The sequence below is a fragment of the Aquarana catesbeiana genome, linkage group LG03 (assembly GCF_042186555.1).
Source record: "Aquarana catesbeiana isolate 2022-GZ linkage group LG03, ASM4218655v1, whole genome shotgun sequence".
Taxonomy (NCBI): Eukaryota; Metazoa; Chordata; class Amphibia; order Anura; family Ranidae; genus Aquarana; species Aquarana catesbeiana.
Window position 1 is genome coordinate 635,082,930 of NC_133326.1, and position 9,778 is coordinate 635,092,707.

At 43.4% G+C, this 9,778-nt stretch overlaps 1 non-coding gene across 1 annotated transcript; it reads left to right on the top strand.

Moving 5' to 3' along the window:
* Nucleotides 1–9,491: 9,491 nt before the first annotated feature.
* Nucleotides 9,492–9,563, top strand: TRNAH-GUG (transfer RNA histidin (anticodon GUG)). The gene has a single exon. It is a non-coding gene; the product is annotated as a tRNA-His (tRNA).
* Nucleotides 9,564–9,778: the final 215 nt, after the last annotated feature.

The following is a 9,778-nucleotide window of genomic DNA, read 5'->3' on the forward strand; positions in this document are numbered from 1 at the left end:
GACTAGTTAAAGATAGAATGATGTCATCGGCAAATATCCCAATTTTATGTATTCTATCACCTATCTTAATTCCTAAAATATTTTCATTGGACCTAATGGTTTCCGCTAAGGGTTCAATTACCAAAGAAAATATAATGGGTGAGAGTGGGCAACCCTGTCTGGTGCCATTCGTGAGGTTAAAAGTCTTAGACAACATCCCCGAGGTGAAAACTTTTGCTGATGGTTGTGTATAAAGTAGCATAATTGCTTCATGGATAAATCCTGAAAATCCAAACTTCTCAAGAGTCCTGGAGATATAGTTCCAATGCACTCTATCGAATGCCTTCTCTGCGTCCAGACCTAGGAGCAGAGAAAGCGTTCGTGTGTTCTCAACGTAGTTAATCAAATTGATCATCCTTCTCGTGCTGTCCGGGGCTTGACGACCCTTAACAAAGCCTACTCGGTCAGAGTTGACTAGGTAAGGGGTAATTTCTAACAAACGATTGGCCAATGTTTTGGCATAAATTTTAATGTCTGATTCAAGCAACGAGATTGGTCGTTAGTTTAAAGGAGATGTCAAGTCTTTGTCAGATTTCGGGAGAGTAATTATTACCGCTTCAAATAGTTCTTTCAGGCAACATTTGTCTGTAGCTATGCAATTAAACAGGTTTGTTAAGTGCGGAGCTAAAATATTAATGAATGTTTTGATATATTTGTTCAATTTATGCAGCGGAAGGTCTTTTATAACTTTCTTGGTTTCCATTAACAATATGGGTTGATTTAGTGCGTCAAGTGTATTAGAGTCAATTTTGGGTAAGTTCACTTTGTCTAAGAATAATGTAATGTCTTTTAACGTTGCTTGGATAGTATCCTTGTCATTTTTTTAAGTTGTATAAATCTCCATAATAATCTGAGAAAGCATCTGCTATTTCTTGTGGGTTTATTAAAGCTTTCCCAGATTTATGATAAATTAGGCGGTGACTTAGTACAGAAGCCATCAATTTGCCTGCCCTATTATTTTGGGAGTAATAATTCAATTTCAGTCGTTTGAGGTATTTGTCATGGTTAGTTAATAAAGTTGTCCTAAGCTCATTCCTTTTGTTGTTGAGTTTATGTAATAAGTTAGAATTTTCTGGAGATTGCTTATGTTCTTTTTCAAGACTAGATATATCTTTTAAAAGGGTATCAACAAATTTTAGCCTTTCTCTTTTATCCCTAGATGCTATCTGGATAAGGACACTTCCTATGAATCTTTTCAAAATCTAATACATCGTCTCTCCACTAGGGGAAGGGAGGGTACGAAAGTTCTCTCTATGATCCTACGGATATTCAAACTTTCAAAGCTACTGCCATCCAGTACGAATATTACGAAGTCCCCTAATGCCCCCTTATGAGGTAACCCATGTCTACCAGAATTATTCCACAGAACAGACAGTGGGTTCTGGTTCAAGCGGGGTTAGATTGATTTCACACCTCCAAGACGACCACTGCTTTGCTAAAGAAGAAAGGGGTAAGGGGTGTACTCACTTTTGTGAGATACTGTATATTTTTTTAGCAGAGACCCTAGAGAAAAAACTGGCGATCACTGCAATAGTTTATGTCACACTGTATTAGCGCAGCGTTCAAATGCAATTTTTTTTAAATAAATACACTTTCATAAATGAAAAAAAAAAAAACAGTAAAGTTAGCCAATTTTTTTTGTATAATGTGAAAGATGATGTTAGACCTAGTAATACCTAACATGTCATGCTTTAAAATTGCGCACACTCGTGGAATGGCGACAAACTACAATACTTAAAAATCTCCATAGGCGACGCTTTCAAAATTTCTACAGGTTACCAGTTTAGAGTTACAGAAGAGGTCTGGTGTTACAATTATTGCTCTCGCTCTATCGATCGTGGTGATACCTCACATACGTGGTTTGAACACCGTTTACATTCGAGGGCATGGCTCACGTATGCGTTCGCTTCTGCGCTCAAGAACGGAGGGATGGGGTGCTTTATATATATATATATATATATATATATATTATATATATATATATATTATATATATATATATATATATATATATATATATATATATATATATATATATATATATATTTTTTTTTACACTGAAAAATTGAAACAAATTTTTCTGATCATTTTTATTGCTGTTACAAGGAATGTAAACATCCCTTGTGACAGGTATTCTTTAGAGAGAGATCTGGGGTCTATAAGACCCTAAACAATCCTTTGCACTTAAAAGAATTCAAAACGCCATATTTGGCTGTTTTGAATGCTGTAATTTTTTTAAATTTAGCGCTTTTAAGTCTTTAGTAATCGGGAAGTGATGTCATGACATCGCTTCCAGGTTACTAGATCAAAGACCCAAACAAAGATGATTCCGGCTTTGTTCGGGTCTCCAGCCAGCCAGGGAATGTGCCGGCTGGTTGTTTAGGCCTCTTGGTGGGACAAGAGAGCCCATTTTTCACCTGCAAAAAGATGTGCATTTATTATTTTTTTAAAAAATGGCGAACTTATCCTTTAAACTGTCATCTACGGATACAAAGCAGGCTGTCATAAATCACATTACTACATTGCAGTTGCAACATTGGTGAAAAGACACAAGCCTATGGTGTTAAAATCCTTAGCAGGATATCTCTTAAAGTGATTGTAAAGTTTCCTTTTTTTTTTTTAAATAACAAACATGTCATACTTACCTCCACTGTGCAGTTCATTTTGCACAATGTGGCCCGGATCCTTGACTTCTGGGGTCCCTCGGTGGCTCCTCCCCGCATTAGATAACCCCCTAGGAGAAGCGCTCTCCCACAGGGTTACCTTGCGGGTGCACTCACGAGTCCAGCATTTGCGTCCATAGACTCCAAATGCTGGCCCCTGGCCCCGCCCCCCGCGTCATTGGATTTGATTGACAGCGGCGGGAGCCAATGGCTACGCTGCTATCAATCTACCCAATCAAGAGCCGAGAACCCCGGGCAGAGGAAGAGTGCGTCTCCGACGTAGGAAAGTAAAACTGGGGGTTGGGGGGCCGGTCACTGCCAGGTGTTTTTTTCACCTTAATGCATAGGATTATGCATTAAGTTTAATTTTTGTCTCATCCGTCCACAGAATATTTGCCTAAAAGTCTTGGGGATAATCAAGATGTTTTTTGGTAAATGTGAGATGAGCCTTTGTGTTCTTTTTGGTCAGCAGTGACATTGGCCTTGGAACTCTCCCATGGATGCCATTTTTGCCCAGTCTCTTTCTTATTGTTGAATCCTGAACACTGATCTTACCCGAGGCAAGTGAGGCCTGCAGTTCTTTAAATTTTGTTCTGGGTTCTTTTATGACCTCCTGGCTGAATTGTTGTCATGCTCTTGGAGTAATTTTTGTAGGCCGGCCACTCCTGGGAAGGTTCACCACTGTTCCAAGTTATCTCCATTTGTGGATAACGACTCTTCCCGGGGTTCACTGGAGTTCCAAAGCCTTAGGCCTCATGTACACTGCTGCTGGTAAACGGACGTTTAGGAGCACTTGGGCATTTTTTTCAGCTGCCCCCGAACTCTCCTCTATGTTATCTGATCAGTACATGTACACAGGGTCATTTATAGTCGTTTCTAGGCAGTTGAGTTTAGAAGCCTTTTTTGAACGGAAAAAAATGGGTTCAGGACAGACGATCAGAGGCATTTGAAATGCCAAATGCTTGTAACTTCTTGTAAACTCATGTAAAAGCTGTAACCTGAGTTTAGGCACGTTTATAAGTATTCCTGAAGAGGAACATGGAAGATATGGGAGAAACACAATTTTCACCACATGCTGCTGCCAGCAAAGGGGGGGGGGGGGGCAGACAGACAGAGAGAGGCAGAGAGAGAGAGAGAGAGAGACAGGCAGAGAGAGAAAGAGAGACCGGTAGAGAGAGAGAGAGAGACTGGCACAGACAGAGAGAGAGAGGCTTGCAGAGAGAGAGACAGGCACAGACAGAGAGAGAGAGACTGGCAGAGAGAGAATGAGAGAGAGAGACTGGCAGAGAGAGAGAGACTGGCAGAGAGAGAGGGCTAGAGAGACAGGCACAGACAGAGAGAGAGGGAGAGAGAGAGAGACAGGCAGAGACAGAGAGAGAGAGAGGCAGAGACGGAAAGAGAGAGAGAGAGATACAGACAGAGAGAAAGAGAGAGACAGAGACAGAGAGAGAGACTGGAAGAGAGAGAGACTGGCAGAGAGGGATAGAAAGACAGGCACAGACAGAGAGAGAGACACTGGCAGAGAGAGAAAGGCAGAGACAGAGAGAGAGAGGCAGAGACAGAGAGAGAGAGGCAGAGACAGAGACACAGGCACAGACAGAGAGAAAGACAGAGAGACAGACAGACAGAGAGAGAGAGACTGACAGAGAGAGACAGACAGAGAATATATAGTTAAAGCACACTGGACTCTCTTCTCTCACAGAATGACTGAAATAGTTAATAATCTACATATTTTTCCTGCATTGCGGACATTTGGGAGGGTCTCCGGAGGTTATCTTTAAAAAAGCTTCTAACCTCAACTGCTGATAACTGCTGCTAAACTCAGTATGTAAAAGCTGGTAAATGGAGGCTCATCGGCTGTCAGAAGAGGTTTTCAACTGCCCCATGTACATGAGGCCTTAGCAATGGCTTTGAAAAGATTCATAAACCGATACATGTACATTACCTTGTTTCTAATCTGTTCTTGAATTTGTTTAGATTGTGGCATGATGTGTGGCTTTTTGTGATCTGTTAGCGTGCTTCATTTTGTCAGACAGCTTCTATTTATGTGATTTCTTGATTCAACAGGTCTGGCAGTAATCAAGTCTGGGTGTGGCAAGTGCAATTTAACTCAGCTTTCCAAAAAATTGTGGTTAATCACAGTTCATTCAAAATTCAGCATGGGAGGGGGCAATTACTTTTTCACATAGGGCCAGGCAGGTTTGAACAGCTTTTTTCCCTTAATAAATGAAATAATAATTTAAAAAAATGCATCTTGGATTTACTCGGGTTATCTTTGTGTAATATGAAAATTTGTTTGATGATCTGAATCATTTAAGTGTGAGAAATATGCAAAAAAAAAAAATCAGGAAAGGGGCAAATACTTTTTTACACAACTGTATTTCTTTCACCTTTTATGGGCAACTTGCTCAGCACTCACCTGCCCCTCCAGTGCCGTTATCCTCCCTGACCAAAATTCTGCAAAATCTCATTATGAGTAACGTGTGTTCTCGCTTGCACCCCTTTATAGTGAGGGGACTGGGTTATCTATTCCTTCAGATTATTGGCTTTTGCAAATCAGTTGACCAGGAGCAAAGGCTAAGCAGTGCATTATGAATTGTACCCTATTTTTGGCATGAACTCAACAGCCAATAGTTTAGAATGCAGTTCTATCGTATATCCTAGACAACCACCTCAAATCCAAGACTACAGTCAATCATATTAGAATTATCCCAGTCCATGCTTGTCACCATTCCGCTGATAGTAGAAGGTCTCTGAGGATTAGGGATGAGCTTCGAGTTCGAGTCGAACTCATGTTCGACTCGAACATTGGTTGTTCGCAAGTTCGCCGAACAGCGAACAATTTGGGGTGTTCGTGGCAAATTCGAATGCCGCGGAACACCCTTTAAAAGTCTATGGGAGAAATCAAAAGTGCTAATTTTAAAGGCTAATATGCAAGTTATTGTCATAAAAAGTGTTTGGGGACCTGGGTCCTGCCCCAGGGGACATGGATCAATGCAAAAAAAAGTTTTAAAAACGGCCGTTTTTTCAGGAGCAGTGATTTTAATAATGCTTAAAGTCAATCAATAAAAGTGTAATATCCCTTTAAATTTCGTACCTGGGGGGTGTCTATAGTATGCCTGTAAAGGGGCGCATGTTTCCCGTGTTTAGAACAATCTGACAGCAAAATGACATTTCGAAGCAAAAAACTCATTTAAAACTACCCGCGGCTATTGCATTGCCGACAATACACATAGAAGTTCATTGATAAAAACGGCATGGGAATTCCCCAAAGGGGAACCCCGAACCAAAATTAAAAAAAAAAAAATGACGTGGGAGTCCCCCTAAATTCCATACCAGGCCCTTCAGGTCTGATATGGATATTAAGGGGAACCCCGGCCAAAATTAAAAAAAAAAAATGACGTGGGGTTCCCCCTAAATTCCATACCAGACCCTTCAGGTCTGGTATGGATTTTAAGGGGAACCCCGCGCCAAAAAAAAAAAAAAAACGGCGTGGGGTCCCCCCAAAAATCCATACCAGACCCTTATCCGAGCACGCAACCTGGCAGGCCGCAGGAAAAGAGGGGGGGACGAGAGTGCGGCCCCCCCTCCCTCCTGAACCGTACCAGGCCACATGCCCTCAACATTGGGAGGGTGCTTTGGGGTAGCCCCCCAAAACACCTTGTCCCCATGTTGATGAGGACAAGGGCCTCATCCCCACAACCCTGGCCGGTGGTTGTGGGGGTCTGCGGGCGGGGGGCTTATCGGAATCTGGAAGCCCCCTTTAACAAGGTGACCCCCAGATCCCGGCCCCCCCCCTGTGTGAAATGGTAAGGGGGTACTTACCCCTACCATTTCACGAAAAAGTGTCAAAAATGTTAAAAATGACAAGAGACAGTTTTTGACAATTCCTTTATTTAAATGCTTCTTCTTTCTTCTATCTTCCTTCATCTTCTGGTTCTTCTGGCTCTTCTGGTTCTTCCTCCGGCGTTCTCGTCCAGCATCTCCTCCGCGGCGTCTTCTATCTTCTTCTCCTCGGGCCGCTCCGCACCCATGGCATGGGGGAGAGGCTCCCGCTCTTCTCTTCTTCTTTTCTTCTCTTCTTCTCTTCTTCATTTTCTTCTCCAGGCCGCTCCGCAATCCATGCTGGCATGGAGGGAGGCTCCCGCTGTGTGACGGCGCTCCTCGTCTGACAGTTCTTAAATAACGGGGGGGGCGGGGCCACCCGGTGACCCCGCCCCCCTCTGATGCACGGGACATGACGGGACTTCCCTGTGGCATTCCCCGTGACGTCACAGGGAAGTCCCGTCAAGTCACCGTGCGTCAGAGTGGGGCGGGGTCACCGGGTGGCCCCGCCCCCCCCGTTATTTAAGAACTGTCAGACGAGGAGCGCCGTCACACAGCGGGAGCCTCCCTCCATGCCAGCATGGATTGCGGAGCGGCCCGGAGAAGAAAATGAAGAAGAGAAGAAGAGAAGAAAAGAAGAAGAGAAGAGCGGGAGCCTCCCCCCCATGCCATGGGTGCGGAGCGGCCCGAGGAGAAGAAGATAGAAGACGCCGCGGAGGAGATGCTGGACGAGAACGCCGGAGGAAGAACCAGAAGAGCCAGAAGAACCAGAAGAACCAGAAGATGAAGGAAGATAGAAGAAAGAAGAAACATTTAAATAAAGGAATTGTCAAAAACTGTCTCTTGTCATTTTTAACATTTTTGACACTTTTTTCGTGAAATGGTAGGGGTACTTATGTACCCCCTTACCATTTCACACAGGGGGGGGCCGGGATCTGGGGGTCACCTTGTTAAAGGGGGCTTCCAGATTCCGATAAGCCCCCCACCCGCAGACCCCCACAACCACCGGCCAGGGTTGTGGGGATGAGGCCCTTGTCCTCATCAACATGGGGACAAGGTGTTTTGGGGGGCTACCCCAAAGCACCCTCCCAATGTTGAGGGCATGTGGCCTGGTACGGTTCAGGAGGGAGGGGGGGCCGCACTCTCGTCCCCCCCTCTTTTCCTGCGGCCTGCCAGGTTGCGTGCTCGGATAAGGGTCTGGTATGGATTTTTGGGGGGACCCCACGCCGTTTTTTTTTGTTTTTTTTGGCGCGGGGTTCCCCTTAAAATCCATACCAGACCTGAAGGGTCTGGTATGGAATTTAGGGGGAACCCCACGTCATTTTTTTTTTTAAATTTTGGCCGGGGTTCCCCTTAATATCCATACCAGACCTGAAGGGCCTGGTATGGAATTTAGGAGGACTCCCACGTCATTTTTTTTTTTAAATTTTGGTTTGGGGTTCCCCTTTGGGGAATTCCCATGCCGTTTTTATCAATGAACTTCTATGTGTATTGTCGGCAATGCAATAGCCGCGGGTAGTTTTAAATAAGTTTTTTCCTTCAAAATGTCATTTTGCTGTCAGACTGTTCTAAACACAGGAAACATGCGTCCCTTTACAGGCATACTATAGACACCCCCCAGGTACGAAATTTAAAGGGATATTACACTTTTATTGTTTGACTTTAAGCATTATTAAAATCACTGCTCCTGAAAAAACGGCCGTTTTTAAAACTTTTTTTTGCATTGATCCATGTCCCCTGGGGCAGGACCCAGGTCCCCAAACACTTTTTATGACAATAACTTGCATATTAGCCTTTAAAATTAGCACTTTTGTTTATTCATGTTCGTGTCCCATAGACTTTAACGGTGTTCGCGTGTTCGAACGAACTTTTTTCCTGTTCGCATGTTCTGGTGCGAACCGAACAGGGGGGTGTTCGGCTCATCCCTACTGAGGATTAGTCAAATGCCTTTATATTTACATACCGATTCACTGGGACGTCCAAGGATTCCTCCAATTTTCCATTGCATTTTCAGCTTATTTCTTTGCCTTTTGGAACCTCAACTACCCCAAGAATATTTTCCAAGGCACTGTTATGAGTCATCCCATGATGTAAGAGAATGGATTGAGAGCATTTCATTACCCAAATGGCATTCTCCTCCACGCTCAAGTTCTTCATAAAATGGAACCCCTAATGACATTGGCGCAATCACACTTGCAAAATCTGATCTAGCAGATCTTCTTAGCAGTGAGATGATAATTGAGTAGGAAAAGTCCTTAAAGGAAACCATATTTTACTTGATAACTAAGAAATGGTGTATACCAGATGTAGAACCCATGGCATCTCTGGCTGTAGTTTCTGATGCTTCTAGATCTCAGCATTGATTTGCCCTTTGGGGATGTCTCTAGAATCAAACCTACTATCGCAAAACCAGTTTTTCCATCACTGCTCATGGAAGTTAGGCCTGTTGGCAAAGATATTGAAAGCAGTATAGAAATGTTTAAAAATAATCATGGAGATGTTCCTAAAATCAAGGAAGTTATCAGCCAATGAGACTTATCAAAGAAAACAGTCCTGATGGCAAAGGTATTGAAAGGAAGAAATTAACCGGCAAAAGGCTGTACACTGGCAGTACACGAGTGTACGCTATGCTTGTGTAAACTCGAGCATGCGCACAGGTGTAAATCTCTGAACATACAAAAGCCAAGTTCAGGGATTCATGCTTGTGTGCATGCTCAAGTTTATACAAGCAAGGAATATATTTGTGTACAGCTATTCATTACAATGGGTGGCTGTCTCCTCTGGGTATGTATTATGCCCATAATTTACATGGGATGCTTGATAGTGTCTGTGTGCACGAGGATATAGTTTTAACCCTGCAGAGGCAAGTGTGTAATAGGCTCCTGTGCTTATGTCACATTGCAGCAGAGGCAGTGACATCATTATAGGAGATTTAAAGAATTATAACCAACCAGTCAATCAGCTAGCCGTGATCGTATAGTGGTTAGTACTCTGTGTTGTGGCCGCAGCAACCCCGGTTCGAATCCGGGTCACGGCAGTTGAGCTTGCCAATGCTCATTTTTTTCTCCTCCTAATAGATTAGTAGTTATTGCCTGTTAGGGTTAATTATTTGATTGACACGAACCAGTTTCTTTACAGTTAGTACAGTGTGTGTCTAAACTCTTTCAATAGCCCCAACAGGTTCTTCATCAGAATCTCGGTAGTGGTAACACATTTATTTGCTTGCTCCCTTTTCTACTGAGTGAGGCGACT